The sequence below is a fragment of the Amblyomma mixtum genome, chromosome 1 (genome assembly GCF_055824585.1).
Source record: "Amblyomma mixtum isolate Tamu chromosome 1, ASM5582458v1, whole genome shotgun sequence".
NCBI lineage: Eukaryota > Metazoa > Arthropoda > Arachnida > Ixodida > Ixodidae > Amblyomma > Amblyomma mixtum.
In genome coordinates this window covers 284,928,161-284,946,843 of record NC_143012.1, presented here as the reverse complement: position 1 = coordinate 284,946,843, position 18,683 = coordinate 284,928,161, and the positions used below count along the sequence as shown (strand labels likewise).

Here is an 18,683-nt window from a genome sequence, read left to right as displayed (position 1 = left end):
ATTTCACTTACCTCTGAAAGATAGATTTTAGATACCTGTAAGGCTTTATTTAGATCCCACAGTAGAAGAGCGGTTCATGATACGGCTGTCTAGCCACACTAACAAAATCAAGTAAATGTTTAATGTGAACACAACTCTGAATAACTCATAGAAAATTTAGCAGCTTGAATAGACTGAATGAATTCGATTGGGCTTGAAAGAGACGTCTGATGGAGCACAAAAACAATTAAGGTAACTCCGTTACAAATAGCTATTACTTTCCATAATTTTGCAGCAATGAATTAGGAAATACAAGGAATTAATTGTTGGTAATCTGTGCCTCGAAATGTAATTTACTTTGTAAATACACTGCTAGTAAGTGAGCAGCCAAGGAAATAAGTTTGTAATGTTACAGCGATATCTGCGCCCCCAAGCACGACTTCTATTGCTGCTATAAAACTGAGAGCAATTCCACTTTTAGTTAACGGACATCAACAAGTCACCATTTGTTTTGGTGGTGAAAATCAAAAAATGACGTGGTACTACCAGTGAAGCTTTACATAGACGCCACATCGTGCTACTATATAAATTATAAGCTAGTCAAATAACAGAGGGCATAGTTTATTTGCATCCTTAACAGCAACTATTAGCTATGCTAGGACAATGCTGGCCATAAATAAAATTCTCATTCGTGGAAATCGCTTCCTTCTTATTTTTCTAGAGGGAAAAGCACTACCTTTTGGAGGTCCCCTTAACAATAGAAGAAAACACATTACGTTTTGGATGTACCGTACAATGGGGTAGGAAACTTTGTATTTAATTCTTTTTTTTTTTTTGTTGAAGTCCAAACATAGTTTTTCACCTGTAGCCCGAGTTATATGCAGCTCCTCTCCTTTCTTACAAGTTATTCAAGAAATTATTGCTACGGCTACAACAATTTAATTCCAAACTTTTAGTTGACAGGTCTTATGGAGCTACGTACTGACATATTGCGTCGGCGCATGCTGGAGTCGCAGGAAGACGTTGGTCTTGTTTTTCCTTGTGTGTTCTAATGAAGAACATCATAGCCTTCTTCGAATATCCACTCCAAAGTCAGTTTCAGTTGTCTTATTCTTGAAGCCTTCACAGCTAAATTTCGCACTTTAGTTTTTGTCCAAACAAGTACTGCAATTAATTGATGAGCTCGAACAGGGATCATTGTTGGTCTTCAGGGAGCGTAGCTGTAAAAATCTTAAAGCGCGCTCATTCGCACGGGTGTAAACAGCCTTCCCGCGGCAGGAAAATAATCGCGCTCTGAGGCAATCCTTTTAATTAAGAGCGCCCTAAATCCCCTTAAGCTCCCCTGACCTGACGTGAATTGAGGCCGCGGCACCAGCTTCGGTGGTTGTGTAGGGGATAGGAACCATGCAGGTAAGCTGCACTACGTCGCTCTGGCTTTCACAGAGGCTTGCGCTGCCCACTAGCAGTATTTAAGCAGCTCAGGGTCGGTTGTTATGGAAACAGGAATACAGCGCGCAGAACTCTGTATTCATGCCACTTCTCGAAGGATTACGCACGCTCTGCTCCTGCCATAAACTTCTTGAAAGGAGAGCTCCATGCAGGAGTTTGTTCGGTTGTTCGGGGTAGACGGCGAGGTGTTGTTTGCCTATTAGTTATAGTAATTCTTAGCCCGAAACCTTTTCCGTGGCCTTCCTGGCCAATAAGGTTAATCTTTTGTGTTGTCACGTGACTCAGGATAGCCTGCTTCGTGCGTCGATTGCTATGGGCGTTTTGAATTCAATGATGGTGGAGGTCAAATGTTTAGGGGAATCCCCCAAGGTGGAGTAGATTTGTAATAAGGGAGTAATTACTCATTGGCATCCACCCGAGCGCAGCCATACGGCTACAAAGGAAAGCTATACAGCTTTCTCAGAAACTTTGTAGTTAAAGAAAAATTCGTCCTCGTCCGGGGTTCGAACCCGGGACCACCGCTTCACCGGAGCAGTCGCTCTACCAATTGAGCTAACCGGGACTGCTCCGGTGAAGCGGTGGTGCCGGGTTCGAACCCCGGACCAGGACGAATTTTTCTTTAACTACGAAGTTTCTGAGAAAGCTGTATAGCTTTCCTTTGTAGCCGTATGGCTGCGCTCGGGTGGATGTCAATGAGTAATTACTCCCTTATTACAAATCTACTCCACCTTGGGGGATTCTCCTAAACATTTGACCAACACTGTTCCCACTTCGAGTTACTGATCAATTCGCTCTCGCCCTACCATAAGCTTGCCGTCCCGGTTAGCTCAATTGGTAGAGCGACTGCTCCAGTGAAGCGGTGGTCCCGGGTTCGAACCCCGGACCAGGACGAATTTTTCTTTAACTACGAAGTTTCTGAGTTCTTTCCTGACGTATATATCTATATGTTTTGCCGACTTCACAGTATACAACGGATGCAGTAAGTGCGTACGTCAGTAATGATGCGAATAAGGAGAGACGCGAAATATAAAACCGGAAATTGCGTCAAAAACTATTCGGTTTCGGATTATATTATTTTTTGACATTCTTCGTGGCCTCATCTCTTTCATGACAAAAAAGATACAGTGAAGTGTGCAGCACAAATTCAGGAAGTTATATTATTTTTTGGTATCTGTCGGTCAAAACCCTTAGTAAAACGCACTTTCGATGGTCAAGGCTCATCAACAATTCCGCGGGTTTCATACGACAGAGCCCGACGTTCTGAGTATCAGCATATCACCATGGTGAGGAGAGATCAGATCAGCGCTTCTGTGGGTTGTAATACTGCATTCTTCTGGCGAAAGGCTATACCATACGATGCGATAAACGAGGCAAACAAGCAAGTAAATTTTATTGTTAGTTTCCTCTAGTTCTATTTTTTTTTTTCTGTGATGACTACAACTCATCCCTTCGGCATTTCTTAACCAATTACAGAAAAATTATTCTGTTTTTTTTTTTCTTTCTGGAAGCCTCAGATATTAAGGGGTGGAGTAAATACCTACTTTTTTTTTGTACAAGAGCAGGAAATTTTGAAATTTATTTTTGTAACAAACACTTTCTTGTCATTGCTCCTGCTAGGGTTTTTTTTTTATGTGTAGGGGGCATCTTGAAACATAATTGATAACATAACTGCACAGAACATTGGTTTCTGATTATGTTGGCATAAAAAGCTTGTGCACTTTCTTAATTTTGACGCCCTCGGGATGACTACGAAAATGTTTATGGTAGTTACTGAAGAACTGTATAGTCTAGCTTAGACTAAATTGCATTTTAGAAATTAAGCAAAACGCCAAATTTCGGAACATTTTATGAAAAAAGAACGAAAATAGTAATAATTGTCGAGTTCCGTATGAAAAGTGTGGATGAGAAACGAAAAACAGACAGATGTAGCAGTAAAGACGCAAGTAAAAAGCAGGCCCAACAGGGATTGAAACAAAAGATTTCTCTTGGAAACCTTGCTGCACATACAAAAGAAAATGGTGCATCAAAGATTGCACCAGCCATTTTCTCTGCTAAATAAAATGAAATCATTCTGCCTTGAAAGCACAGAGAAAATACGCCGCAAAAATAAAAAAAATAAAAAAGCCAAGAGATTTTGTGAAAAGGAAATGGCCTGTGGTCGCTGTACGTCGGCTGTCCGAGGGAGGACGTGTCCGGGCCATTAGGCAGATGGCCTTTATACGATTTCAAATGGGCCGTCTTGTTTCTCTGCTGGTTGCCGTCGAGCGTACCGCGCTTAAGACGTGGTCGGTGAAAGGTGGTCATTTTGTTCCGTCACTTGGGCTTTTCATTATTTTGTTGCTTTTCTTAAATCTTCCGCGCTTTGTTTCTTAGCGGCGCTTGTCCACCGCGATTTGTCGCCGCCTTTTGTCACTTTAATGGAGCCAGAAGCTAGGTTCGCCGGAGAACAGCTTGGGACAACTACGTGTATAAACTAGAGAGGAGGGGCGCCGAAAAAGAAGCAGGCTCCGGAAGTGGAGGTTGGCGTGTGTGGTCTTGAACGTTGGCTCTTACCCGGTTTAGGGAATAGCTCCCATTGAAAATGAATTTTCTTTGTTGTGTGTAGCAGCTGTAAATAGCTTAGTGCTACTGCATAACATACTGCATAAAAACAAAACTAGACCGCGCAAGCTTAGACAGAGATAAAACACGCGCAGAAGAAGGGCAGTACCGTTTCCCAGTATAAACTACAAAAGCGAGTCCCCTACTCATTTGTTGTGGAAGAGTTCTCAGCGTTCTCGACATCTAATGGTACCCATTCTTCAGACCTTTAGCTAAACAAATCATCAGCATCGTCGTCATTTAATAAACCTTTAAATATGGCCGAATGGCAGTAAAGCCATGACTTAGGATGATATAAAACACAGGACATGCAGCATGGATGTCACTGAACGTAACACACACAGCTTTTGGCACGCAAATAGAACAAGTGTGGTAACGAAAGCCACAATAATAGGCACATTAAGGTTGCTGACCACAGAAAACATTAACAACAGAAGGAATCCATCGCAAAATTGGTAGTTATAAACGCCAAAGAGTTATGTTGCCGCTGTGCAGAAATTTCGATTATTAGTTATAACAACAAGTGCGTTAGTGAGTTCTTCCCGTGATCGAATATCCATAAGTAACCGTGAGGAAGAAAACGAAGTTGAAATCAGAAAAACATGGAAATGGTTGTTGAATCTGTGAGAAATATGTGCAAGAGAGAAAAAACACGGGCGCTTTTCATGTGGCGTATGCCAAAATTTGTGCTAGAAAAATTTACAAGGTTAGACATCTGATGCGACAGTTTAGCGAAAGCAGTTGTATTAACATTCGACGATTACTTTAATGCTTTTATTCAAATTAATTCTTTTACTCTAAGCAGTGGCTTCACATTCACGACAGGAATTTTCTAGAGGGTGTTGGTGGGCGGAGGTGGATGTCGCTTCTGAAGAGTGGACGTGGGGAAGGAAATTGGGTCCATCGTGACCGCCTAGCTGGGGGATTGAGTAGGAAGACGGATTGTGGATTTAGAGGACTCTTTTCTTTCCCACTGCTTTTAAATTCGATTTCACCGACAATTTTTCATTCCACAGTTTCGTGGGTTTCTAGTAGGTCTGACGGTCGGAATAGGTGGGTCGGATGGGGGTGGGCGACGCTTCTGCACGGTAGAGTTTGGGGAGTATGGCGGTTAACGCATCTTGAGGGAGGGTGGTGAATGGGAATGTGGTGGGGAGGTGGAGTAGGATTGGCAGTAAGAGGGTGACAGCCCTTTAGCCAGTGGGGTGAAGTGAAGAGGTGGGTGACAAAGCAGGCTGGTAGGTTGTGCTTCTAGAGGAAGGAGGCTTCTCGCTTCTGCGACCACAGACGACAGACGCCGCCAGCATCGTTTTGTGACCCTGGTACTGGTGTCACAATTAAGCATTACATTTGAATATTACTTTTTTCACCCTGATCCGAAAGAGATATGCTTCTCTTGATGTCAGACGCCGTCAGATGCCAAAATTAAAGCGGCATACTCAGGCATAGACCTGACGAGAACGTTGTAGGAAACAGGTGTACCTTTGATCTACAAGCACGACAAGATAAACGAGGTAACCCATTGCTAATATGTATGCTCTGAAATTATGTAGTTCAGTGTGCCCTGAAGTATATATATTGAGAGACAGTCTACAGGAAATCCCCGAAAAGAGTATAGTTATGATCATTGTGCACGCTCAAATGCCTTCATAATTTGTCCTCATTGAAGTGTGTTAACATTCCTGGTCACGAATTTAACAATATGAAACAAACATCCCTGGAATCCTACTTGCATGCGCACCATGGCAGAGAACTTAAGTTAGAAAGGACGTAAACCTAGAATGGAAAAATAAAATAAAAAAATAAAAAAAGAATTAAGAACATGATGTTTAGGAAACTGCTCTGTTCTTTCATCAGGTATGACTGCGGACGAGTTGCAGTTGCTTTGTGCGCCTTTAGTTAGTCATCCACCGGGGCACTGAACGTAGACCGTTGCTGTAAGAGGAGGAAAGAGTTTCTGGGGACCGGTATGGGCCATGACTCAAGCAAGAGCCTTATGCGCGTTCCCGGCTTGGTGTCCAGTACAATAGTTGTCTCGTAGTCGGACGTGCTGGAGGCTCTTACTTGAGTCACGGAGTATTCAGCACGGAATATTCCCCCTCTTATATCCACGGTCTATGTTCAGTGAATCGGCAGATGGCTAGCCGAAAGCTCAAAACTGCAAGCTGCATGTCATACGCAGACATCCTGACGAATAAACCGAGTAGGTCGCGAGACTTCGTGCTTTACGCGGCATCGTATACTGCTATTTCGGTCGAAAAGCCGTCGGCGCCCTAATACTTGCTTACTATGTGCACCGCAAGATGATCGAACAATAGCTCCGTGCGATGCCTGCCCCACTGCTTTTCCTCCACCACTGGTCGGCCTTTCGGCCGGAAATGCAGATGCCTTTAGTTCGGAGCCTTCGTTTTTTGGTATATTTTGAGTGCCTTTACTGACAGAAAACAAACCTACTCCATCCTTGTGTTCTGGTATCTGCCTTCCACACTTTGGGAATTTCAAAATTATTTACTACGCTGAGACTTGCTTTCCGGGAAACTAGACTGGCCATCCACACCCAGTTCTGGAAATTAATTCGCTTTATCTGTGTGACCGCGTCCTTCTTTTGATTCAAATGTATCCTCTTTGAAATAAAAAAAAAACGTCATTCACCAAAGCATCGCGTGCCACGGACAATTAACTTTCGTATTTTATTACGAATCCGAGAGGATGTAAGCACTGAATGCTCGAGGGACTACGTCACATGCGTTAGACCGAGAAACTTAGGTAATTTCATTGTATTCGCATTGTTGTACATACGTAATAGAGCTTGCTAATTTCTGTCATTTACACGCACTTCACTCCTCATCTAGGGATTGTAAAAGTCTCAATTAGGGCTTTTTGTTCGTAGAGCTCTTTGTGGCCTATTAGCTATTAGTTACGGCTTATCTAGCTATGCACGGCTCATTTGGGCGGCTGGCATCGATTGTTGGTTCGCCAAAGGCGGTTAGCACACACTACCTGAACAGAAAACCTCAATGTGCCTTGCATTGGAGAGCTGCGAAAATATTCAGTGTGCTTGAGAGTGGCCAAAAAAGAGCATGAAATCATGAAATAAGAGCTCCCTGGTAAACAGAACACAAGAAAGTTGTCTTTTCCGCGAGTAAATCTGATTGCGTAGGCCATGTTAGTCAGGGTGCTGTGGTAAAGAATGGCCAATGTGGAAAATAGGAAGTAGACAGACGTCGAAACTTAGTTTGTTGGTATGAATTGCTGTGGAAGGAGCAGATTACAAGCGAAGGTAAACATTGCAGGGTAAAAGCAGAAAGCGGTCAAAACAGAAAACCAGGAGGCCAGATTGGATTCATGAGCATGCTAGAAAACGGTGAAAGCAGCTTCTTCGAAGAATGGTTGACTAGATTTGTGCTGGCGATGTCCGTGTCGTTGAGCTCACGAAAATGACCTAAAGATAATGTTTCTGATGATAATGACCATAGAGTTTCTTCAATCAAATTTCTCGCCTTAACGCTAGTAAACAACATTGACAAAACGATATTAAAAGTTTCAAGATGCTGGCAGGGAGCATTGCAAGATCAACTAAATAAGATTTGACATGAGGGCAATCGGCATCCAAGCATTGTTAATAAGGCTTCGATAGCGAAATGTGGAGTACTTTCCTTCTGCCATGGTTGGCTTCATTGCACGCTGAAAAGCGCATTTTCACCACTTACCGAGGAGAGGCGGCGGCGTACATAAATAAAAGCACTATTTGTGAGGACACACCATTGCACCGAGGACCTGCCCTAACACACTGCTCGAGGTAACGCTACTTATGGATAAATAATAAATGACCGCTTATGTACTCCCCGTCTACAATAGTCTTGTCACGTGAGCGTTGAGGCCTTCGTTGTGATGCCTGGCCGCTGAAGACAGGGCTCGTTTTCTTGAACCTAGGCGGAGCCACTAAGCCACATTTCTGGAGGGGAAAGTAATATGGATGATGGTAAGTAAAGCGAAGCAGAACTCATTACTGACCCAGGAAGGACCTTGCGACAGCCCGACTCCAAGGTCGCAGATGGTGGGAAAAATGAATCAGGCTCGGCGAGTTACGAGCGCTTGATATGAGATTGTGCTCTAGCCATCCATCTACGGCGGCAGGTTAATTTTCTTGCAGGATGGTAGCAGCATTTCCGTCTACCAAGGTGAGATAAATGAGGTTTTCGATATTTAAATAGAATAAAATTTCAGGCATAAAGCAAACTAATATATAAAGCAGTGATTTGGGTAATAATGCCATGGTATTCTATGCAAAAATAACAACTTTGACAACAATCAATGTAATTAGACCAAGGTTTGTATACTTTTACTCTGTATACCCGGGTAGTGCTTTATTACTGAGGTCATCTTGCTATTCTAGATATTTGATCGAAATCAGGAAAACGAAATAAGCAATATGCTTTCTTTTAATCCAACGCGCACTTTTATCGGAAACTTTTTATACTGCACTTCTAAACCTCACCTGGCTTCGTAGCTCTCGATCACACCGAAATAAGATCCCGATCTTGGAAGCATTCTTAAGAAAAAATATGTGTTTCGCCGGGGCTGATACACAAGGTCAACGCCACAGAACGCGCCATTGGACTATACGACCCCGACGCTGCATTGGTGGTCACGGGTGCCAGGTTAACCTCAGATGAACGCGAAGTTTTCTGGGCATACGCCGCAGGGGCGGAGGCTCATCCATTTAAATTGATCCTTTTTACATACGATGTATGGGACGATAAACGCACATAAACCCAACATAAATCAATCTTTCTTCGTGATGGGTTTTCTGTTGCATTGGAGCTCGTGTTCGCAGCCGCCTTCCCACGTGCTGTTGTATGCGCTCTCATGTGCTTGTAGTATCCACTTGCGTTGTCTTCTCGAGTGATACTTTTGCGTGGGGTGAAGTCGTCGTGTGCAGCAAAATGTTTATAAATGTGCTTGTGCCAACGCTGGACGTCACGCACGCACTCCTGCAGCGGTGCAATCTAAGCGTAGCCCTATGTAGAGAGGAAATTGTGATGTCGTGAGTAGCGGAAGGAAGGCGTACAACTTATTCCCAATTTACTCAAAAAGACGTTTTTGAAATGTCTAAAAGTGAATAACTTTCTAAATGCTGGCTTGTAATTTTTTTACACATGCTTCGAGGGAGCATTATGAAATGAACGTCTGGCAGCGAATCAACCTGAGCCTAAAATGGTCTTGGTTTCATTAAACTGTGCATTTTGCTGGTGCTGCGCACACAAAGTAGGCTGTAGGCACCGCAGTTAAGATGCAGCAGTTTCATAACTGCACTGGTGATGTCGTATTTATTTGTTTACCTCCTCCTGCCCCCTTCCTTTTGCGCAGTTTCTAGCCTCATCGAAAATATTTTTTAATGCTCTAGAATTAGAGGGCTGTGTGCAGGTGTAAAAGGCCACTTTCTTTTGTCAGTAGCCACGGCAGTGACAACCTTCCACGGCGGGTAGGTGGCGACCTGCCACCAGGCTACGACCGAACTTAGTATACGCTACCTTGAGTACAACAAACCTTAGCATGCAACCTCGGATACAACGATCTTTCAGTTGTTACCCTCGCGTATAACGAACCTGAGCATGCGAGTTCCGATATAGCGAGCTTTAGCACATTACCCTCGAATATAACGAAGTTTGGTTTAATAACCTGGGAGATAACGAGCTTTCTTGTGCTACCTCAGATAAAGTGTCTAGTTGTGCCACCTGGGATATAACAAACATCATTGTCTCGACCTTGTATGTGACGAGCTTAAAGTGTTCACTTCGGATAGAATGAACTGAAGTGAAACGCCTCGGATATAACGAAATTAAGTGTGTCAGTCTCGAATATAACGAACGTTTGGCTGCTAACGCATTCAACAGATCCACCGAGGATCACCTCATGATTTCTCTTTCGCTCTCTACTGAACACGAATGTGACTGAAAGACATGCTTATATGTATGCTTTAGGCTGAACACGTATAGATATTAGCGACATAGCTACACAGACCAAAGAAGGAGCCCTCCTGTGCAGACAGAGGCTGCTTCTGAAAGCAGATACTAATTAGGTGAAGAGGCATGTCTTCTATTTAGTCTTCTCGAATAAGTGCTCAACCCATAATGGTCGCTTTTATGAGAAAGATAGCGACATTACAAACAACCAGAGCCAGAATATAAAAGCATACGCGCTAAAATAGGGACATATTCTTGAAGCAAGTGCATGCAAGTCCAGCTTTTATTTTTGTATCATTCAGCCTAGTCCTTATGAGAGAGATCTAATTACTGAGCCTGCGTGCTGTAAGTTACATACCCCGTTTATTCATTTGCGTCAATTTTATATCTATGGAAAATACGTCCTGTATATTACATGGTGCTGCCAAATCGGTTCTTGTCATCATTTATCTTTCTTTACAGTCCTATTGATTGAATTAAATACAATACTCGAACTGCTTTCCTGACTGCACAGTTGAACGGAGAGTTTTCTTTGCTACACTCATTTCAGTAGCCTGTAGTAAATCTTTTTGTTCCCCACAAAATATGTGCAAAGTTGTCCAGTGCGAACCAGATGATTAATATTTCGCGGTAAATTTCCTAATAACAGAATAGCGTGCCCTAATAAGATGATAGCAGCGCGCTGTGCAGGCGCCGCGCGCAGACCACGCCGTTATTGTTTCGGCTTTCTTTCACAATCGAGGCATCAAAGAAGCCGCTATTGATAAAAGACTACAGCAATTCTCTTCCAGTACAAAGGGTTCCCACGTCTGCCAAAGCGCGTGACCCGCATCCTGCAGGCACTGCCTCTACGTTGGGGATTCGTCATTGGTGCTTCTTTAGGGTTATTCATCGACCAAACTCTTAGAGGGAGGCCCGCTTCATGCAGTAGGACTACGTAGGTTGCGAGATTGCTATGGCTCGAGCAAGAGTGCATCTTTTCACATCAAGGTGACCGAATGTCGAAAGCCAGGTCAATGGTTTCCAAAAATTGATGCCATCCGTTTTTTGCTTTGTGACTATGATCCTATATTTCACTTTTCTTTTCTGGATGCTATTATTTGTTTCTGAACTTTTCTGTGATCAGCTGCAAATTATAGAATCTTTAGACAAATCACCCTGTACTCCACTAATTGAAATAGTTTTTATATCTATATAATCTATTGCTACAAATCCTTCAAAATAAATTTCAATGAAGCAATAAAAAACCAGCTGTACTGCAAAAAAAAAATAATACACCTGCATGTCTATATAGGTCGCGTGTCCATATTTCTAGTATTAATTTGGGAAGGCACGAGGCTTCTGTAATTAAGATTTGCTTAGGGTATATTTGCTAACACACTCGTACACTATAACGCGGTATGAAACAAGCTTGAGTGCAATACTTATTGTCTTTAGCAAAGAAAACGTGAATGCGAAGCACGATGTTCGTCACGTTATGATAAGATTGAAAATGGTGGTGTCCTTTTGCACGTGTTAACGAAATCGTTCACGCTGGTGCATCTACACACTTAGAATGTCGACAAATATTCTTAGCTTTTGCGCATCTAGGCTTTAACAACTGGGCGACGCTTACGGTCAAGCATAAGGTACCTGGAAGCGGCAGCTTCTTCATTCATGCGCCATATTGGCAGAAATTGCACTGAGAAGACCGATATTCGATGTGATGTATGCTGTTGAGGACGTTGCTAATGTTATTGTCTTAATGTTGTCTTCGGGTAACGGCACTCGTGAAAGTTTCTGCGCATCAATTCGCTGCCACATGTCCGCCTGGCCGCCACTCGTGCAGTGCCGTACGTTCCGCTGGGACGATCACGACACGAGTGGGCGGCACCGGGCCAGCCTCGAGAACAACGGTGGGGAGTGGTGCAATCACGCCTTGCAGCGCACGCAAACAGACGGGCAGGCAGACGACGCTACTTACAAAGAGAAATTCACTCTACAGTGGCTGATATTCTTCCATGAGAAGGAAAAATAGACAGAAATTCTCTGATTGCATATTTCCAGAAATTCTGAATACGATAACAGTTGAAATTCATTAATTCACGCTGAAAACACGCAGGCACCGCCCGACAAGCTATGTGAGAACGGAGAACAATTACATGCGAGGCAGTGTCGTGCTACATTTCTATTTTCTTTGCTGCTGACGGAAATGGCATGTTCTGCGATGCGAACATTATTACACAGAACATGCCAATTCTGTCAGCACCAAAGAAAATAGAAATGTAGCACGACACTGCCTCGCGTGGAACTGTTCTCCGTTTTTTGTTGACACCACAGTGCTCGCTGTATATGATGACCAGCGCACAAGACAGATTTTGCTTAAGCATTCCACATTATCAGAAAGTGCAAGGGATGCGTGAGCAAAACCTCAATTAACTTGTCATGCAGGGAAATGAGCATGCTTCACTGTGGGTAGCGGGGTTGAGATAATAGAGCGCGTGCCTTGGAATCTTTTTTCATCAGTTTTATAGCATGTGCCGCCGCGGTGGCTCAGTGGTTATGGTGCTCGGCTCCTGACCCGAAAGACGCGGGTTCGATCCCGGCCGCGGCGGCTGAATTTCTTTGGAGGAGAAATTCTAGAGGCCCGTGTACTGTGCGATGTCAGTGCACGTTAAAGAACCCCAGGTGGTCGAAATTTCCGGTGCCCTCCACTACGGCGTCTCTCTTAGCCTTAGCCGCTTTGGGACGTTAAACCCCATAAACCAACCATAGTTTTATAGCTTGTGGGTGGTTCCAGTGCATCTGTGTTTGAAAGAAAGCTTTCGGAGGTGTGTTTGTAAGTGTATAAAATTGACTGCTAAATTTTGAATTAAAAGTCTGTTGTAAGTTCAGCGTCTTCAGTTCATCTCGTCTCGTCCTCTGTTTGTGTTCGTCAGCGCAGGTTTTTAATACGACGAATCACCACTAACTCGCCCAGTCCTCACATCTTCTACAGGTCACAGGCCATTCGTGCTCAAGCATGTGGTTGCTTCATAATGAGGCAGCGGTGATTTTCGTGCAACGGGAACGTGTCCGAATGCAACCAAAGTCAAAGCTGAATTTGGAAAATTGATAAAATACGAGGTTCCCAGACTGACTCTGGAATAAACACCAAATATTTTCATATGCAGCGAAAAAAAAATTTTCCTTGGTTTATTCTTGCAGTGGGCGAACAAGCATACAATACAAAATTTGCAGTTTCAAACCAATCAAGAGCAGTTTCCTGCCTTTAGGCTTTCCAACTGAGAACCATCATAGCTACAATCCATTACCAGAAATTTTTTGGCAGTACTGCTGCCGAGGTGAAATACTGCCTGATATTCCTGGCATCTCTGACTGAATTTACCTTTATGGTCCGGTATAGGGAGGACAGTTGGGTGCTCCACTTTCGCAGCGTGCTTTCCGTAAAAAGGGAAACTACTCGTACCCGCGAGATATCGCTTTTTGGTTAGATACGCTTTTATTAATGACTGGAAAGGAGCAGTCCGCGTCGCAAATGAGAGGTAGTTTGTTTGAACCATTTCCGTTTTATGTGACTGTAACAGCCACACGGATGGTGAACAGGAGACGGACACTGGCGTCACTTTTCATCTCTCTGGTAATGGCCAGGCTTGAAGCCTGAATGTTCGCGCATCGTTTTTTTTTTTTGTTTCATGCGCCAAATTTAGCTCGTGTAATCGAAAAGTCATCTTTCTTCGTCAGCTGAGGAGCGTGGAAAACGTACTGCACTTCTCAGTGTCTGTGTTATCGCTTAGGAATCAACAGTTCGATGACATTCTGGGATATTTTATTTCTTTCTTACGTCACTCATTACGTCGACACGCAGTTTTTGAATCTTCGAGTGGTCCCTGGCAGCCAAACCTACTAGAAGCGCTTGTACAGAATTCCTGATAAAGATTGCAAAAACCTGCTTTAAAGTCTCAACATGGAGGATCATGTCAGGACTAGCGTACTGATCCATTATTCCACCCTTATAAAAATTTCTATAGAAAGTCCATAGACTGTCTATAGACTTTAGTCTATGAAGTCTATAGACTGTCTATAGACAAATCCTTTAGACTGGTCTATAGACAGTCTATAGATTTATGGCCATACACTTTTAGTAGACTTTTGTCTATAGACAGTCTATAGACAAATGTCTACTGAAAGTCTATAGGTCTATAGGAAGTCTATAGACACATGTCTATAGACAGTCTATAGACGATCTATAGACTTATGGTCATACATTTCCTATAGAGTTGTCTATAGACCGTCTATAGACACTTGTCTATAGACGGACTATAGACGACCTATAGACTTATGGCCATGGACTTCCTGTAGATTACTGTCTATAGACAGTCTACAGACAAAAGTCTACTGGTCCAGTAGACATATGTCTATAGACTGTCTATAGACATTCCATAGGTGTGTGGCCTGGCAGTGCTATAGACCTTTGTCTATACACAGTCTATAGACCTCTGTCTACTAAACTATTAGTAGACCATTATCTATAAACTGCCTATAGACAGTCTACAACCACTGAAAAAAGTCACCAGAGTTCACAAATGACACAATCAATATACTTACAAATTTAGTTTTATTTCCAAGCTATCCAGGCCGGGAATATGCAATACATGGACCATAAGAATGCACAATAACATAAATGTTGAAAGTAACAGTCCCGCTAGTTTCCTCAGAAGCATTCTTGCGGCCTGTTGTCTGCAGTCAATCATCCGGGCATGTTCACCTGTACAGCACAAAGGAAAAAAATAACAGAGGAACTGAAAAAAAAATTCCCACATCATCTCTACACATGTGCTTTACAATGAAAGACATATCCTGGCTATGCCATTCTAGAAAGGCAATCTTGATCTTTTGGTTTGGTTTTATGGGGTTCAAAGACCCAAGGCGACACAGGCTACAAGACGCTGACGTGAAAGGCTGCGGAATAATTTCGGCCAACTCTGCAGAGTACACAAGCCTTTAGCATTTTGCCTCTATTAAAATGCGACCGCATAGGCCGGAATCGAACCTGCATCTTTCAGGTCGCCAGACGAACATGATAGCCACTGAGCTATCACGCCGGCGCAATCATTTCAGTAAATACACGACAGATTATAAGTGTCTTCATAAAACATTGTAACAAAGACCCGTAATCCCTGGAGCACTCTACTCTGAATCCAGTACTGATACTGATTTCTGTATGGCAATCCTTTTACATTATTTGTAACAGAAGACATTGAACAATTGTGCCACATATCTGCATTGACTCGCAAGGAGGTGTTAAGAATGCCACCTCCATAAAATACAGATTCAGCGCACCTTACACAGGGATCCAAAAAGAAGAATATTGCAGCATTTATTCTTATAACCGCTATAGAAGAAGCGCTTCAAAATACCCTGCGTGAAGCCTGGTATACCCGGCCAAATTTTTAACTGGCTCTGGTGTTGCATCGCTAAATGCACCTTGTAAAAAAGTGCCTTTTAGCTACACTGCTGGCATATTCGTGCTGTAATTTGACGAGTGAAATGTCATTTCGTGGTTCCTTTTTGTTCATATATTGTTTGAGTGCAGCACTTGCGTGTTTAGATCAACGTTATCAGAAATATTCGTCTGCCACTACAACAGCTGAAACAAGCGGCAGACACAGCAATGAATCTGGTCCATATGGCCTCATCCTCTGGGTAAACTACCACTCCTTTCATGGCGGACAAGTCGTTTACCTAGAGTAAGTGCAAATGCGCCACCAGAACCATTGGTGCGTATTCCGCTTGTTTTGGCTGTTCGTAGCAGCAGACGATGAATATTTCTGATAACTTTGATCGAAACACGCAAGTACTCCACTCAAACGTTATATTAACAAAAAGAAACTATGAAATGCTATCTCACGTGTCAAATTACAACATGAATATGCCAGCAGTGTAGCCAAAAGGCACCTTTTTTACAAGGTTCATTTATCGATGCAACACCAGAGCCAGTTAAAGATTTGGCCGGGTGTACGTAAGTCGATACTCAAACGGGCACAAGCTATACAAAACCGGCAGGCAGAAGCGACCAGTTCACCACAGATTTGCGCCTATAACTTGAAGCACAAAGATGGAACAGCATACTCATACATCTGCGCGGGCTCTTAGAAACAAGCGGGTTGCAGCGCTTCCATGCCGCGCTCATTATTCAGAAAACCCATACTGCACACAGAGGCTGCAGCTGCGCCGTTTCAAAAGCAGTCGCGAGTTTAAGACAACAAATTACTGTCACGATAAAATACCGTCTGAAATTCAATTAGTCTTTCCTTCAAGTGCAGCCCCAACAGCGCCGTGAAGAGGTGTGTTTCTTGCATGGAGGTAGCCTAACCCAACGCTGCTAGAAAAATCAACGAAAGCACTGAACGCGCTCAAAGTACGAAGTATTTAAATAAAGCAATTAACGGCTTTCAAGAGGTGCAGCTATAGTAACACGAGAGCTTAATTTAATTTTAGGCGCAAATAAGCGGCGAATTACATCGGCGCTTTCGTAAGTTAGCAGTCTGAAATCAGAAACACATACTTTGCCTCTCGCGCAAATGGTATTAGAGAAATCTGTGCACGCGTGAGCGGGATTCATGAACGAACCACTCGGAAAGAAATGTAAGCCACCTCTTGTCGAGCCGACCTTTACCCAGCTTTCAAAATGAAGTGCCCGCAGGCGAGCGGGGCCACTCGGAAAGAAATGTAAGCCACCTCTTGTCGAGCCGACCTTTACCCAGCTTTCAAAATGAAGTGCCCGCAGGCGAGCGGGGGCGGCCAACGCGTCTCTGATGACAGACATGGAGGAATCGGTACGTGTGCAACGACGGGGAGACGGGATGGAGCTCGTGGGTTCTTCGCGGTGTTTGAGCACGCCGGCCAATCGCGCGGGCAATGAATTTTATACCATCACACTAAAAGAATTCCTTCAGCGCTGCTTAACTACAACTTTGACAAACGTCTCGCGCTCCAGTCTGTAGCGTTACAAGACACCTTTGCTGAAACGTCGGCGCCCACGACGCGCACCGAGCGAGCGTCCATATACGTAGGAAGGAAATGCACACCTCAAAAAGAACAGCACTCCAAGGTCCAGACAAGCGATAACACAAAGATTAGAAAATAAATGTAATCCACCACAGAACGAGAGTGTATGTAAGTACGTTTTCGGAGGTGCAAAGTAAATTGAGCTCACACGGCGCTAACTACCGCACAGTTCCATTTCGGCCGTCATTCACAGGCTAAACGACATTTCTGGCCGCGCGTCTAACTTGAAACACGAAAACTCTAGTAGACAGCTCGCGAGGAGCGGCTTATCATCAAGGGCATCGCACAGACTGCGTTTCCGCGCGTTAGTAAAGACAGCGGCACAGAGATAAGCGGCATTAGTCGAGAACCCGATGGCTTCCGCCTTAGAAACGAAGATAGGACGTTTGTCACTGCGCACATAATCTGTTCTGCACACACAGCTCTGCTTAGAGTGGTTTAGGAGACCAAATGAATAAAATATAAACGTATAGACTTACCGTAAGCGGACGATGCAGCTGGATTTTGAAGAAAACGTAATCCGCGAAAAAAACGCCGACTCCACCGATGCAGCCACGCCCAGGGTTGTTTGCAGCCCGAGTGATTTTCCGCCGTCTCGTGGTAAAACGGTAAAACGTGAAACAGAAACCCATTTCACGGTCGTATCTTTATCGCTCGCACTCTTTCCGTGTGGAGCTTGATCTGATATCCAAGACCACAGAAGGTAACTGGTTTATAAGCGTGAATTCTTCGCATACCCTCTAAAAACCTTATTGTTTTCGTGAAAAGAGAACCGAAATCTAACTGCTTGACTGTATACGCGCCGCATCTCCCACCGAATAGTATGTGGTACAATTCTCAAATAATAATTATAATGTTGCATAGCGTAACGTCTTTTTTGCGTGTGTTCGTGTTTAGAAAACTGATATGCTCGACATCAGCGTGTCATCGGCTCCGAAGCAACAGGTGCAAGGGTAGGAACGAAAAAATACTGGCTTTCTGATTGTTGCGTCGGTGAACTTATTCACGTGAATACAAACTGCAAAGGTATAAATGGGAGATGTTAATCGCACAAAGGACCAGGCTCTTTGAGACTATTCTGAGGTGTTTCTAAGCGATGGGCGCTTCCTTGAATTCTCACACCCGTCTTTCCCCCTTTATTTTCAGGACGTTTTAAAGAGAAATGTAGAAGCGTTGATGAAATGTGTCTGATTTCAGCGCGTTGGACAGTAACGATCGAAAGATGGAATGGAACTGTGTCGAGCGATTCCTTTAAGGGACAGCGTATTCATTCGATGTAGTACAGTTTGCGGCGCCTTTACTTCAAGAACGGCTGCCTTTCCGCGGCTTACTTGTTAGCATTAAATATTTAACTGTATTGACAATATACGTCACGATATAACGAAAAGGAGCTTGTCAAGGCTCCTGAAAATATACAGGTGGGTGTTGTAATGTCCTCACGCAATACTTTTTTAATTTGCGTAATAGCGAAGGAGGTGGAGGACTCCCGACATAGTTGCGGTCACCAGATGCAGGTCCCCGCAGCATGCAGTGCAAAAATAAATTGGAATTGTTCTATACTTAGTCGAAAGTCAGTGTATCGAACATTGTTAGATAAAATTAGGATTGTTATAGACTGGTCTATAGACAGCAGACTAT

The 18,683-nt window shown here is 43.6% G+C and overlaps 1 protein-coding gene, 1 long non-coding RNA gene and 1 other non-coding gene across 3 annotated transcripts in view; 2 read left to right on the top strand and 1 right to left on the bottom strand.

Annotated features, from left to right (window-relative positions):
- Positions 1-18,683, top strand: part of LOC149371928 (uncharacterized) — a 510,412-nt gene that overhangs the window by 301,333 nt on the left and 190,396 nt on the right. The window lies entirely within an intron of this gene.
- TRNAT-AGU (transfer RNA threonine (anticodon AGU)) lies at positions 2,245-2,318 on the top strand. Its single transcript has one exon. It is a non-coding gene; the product is annotated as a tRNA-Thr (tRNA).
- Positions 14,576-17,603, bottom strand: LOC149371929 (uncharacterized). The gene is made up of 2 exons (XR_016292119.1): positions 17,525-17,603; positions 14,576-14,742 (listed from the first exon to the last, which is right to left on the bottom strand). It is a non-coding gene; the product is annotated as an uncharacterized LOC149371929 (long non-coding RNA).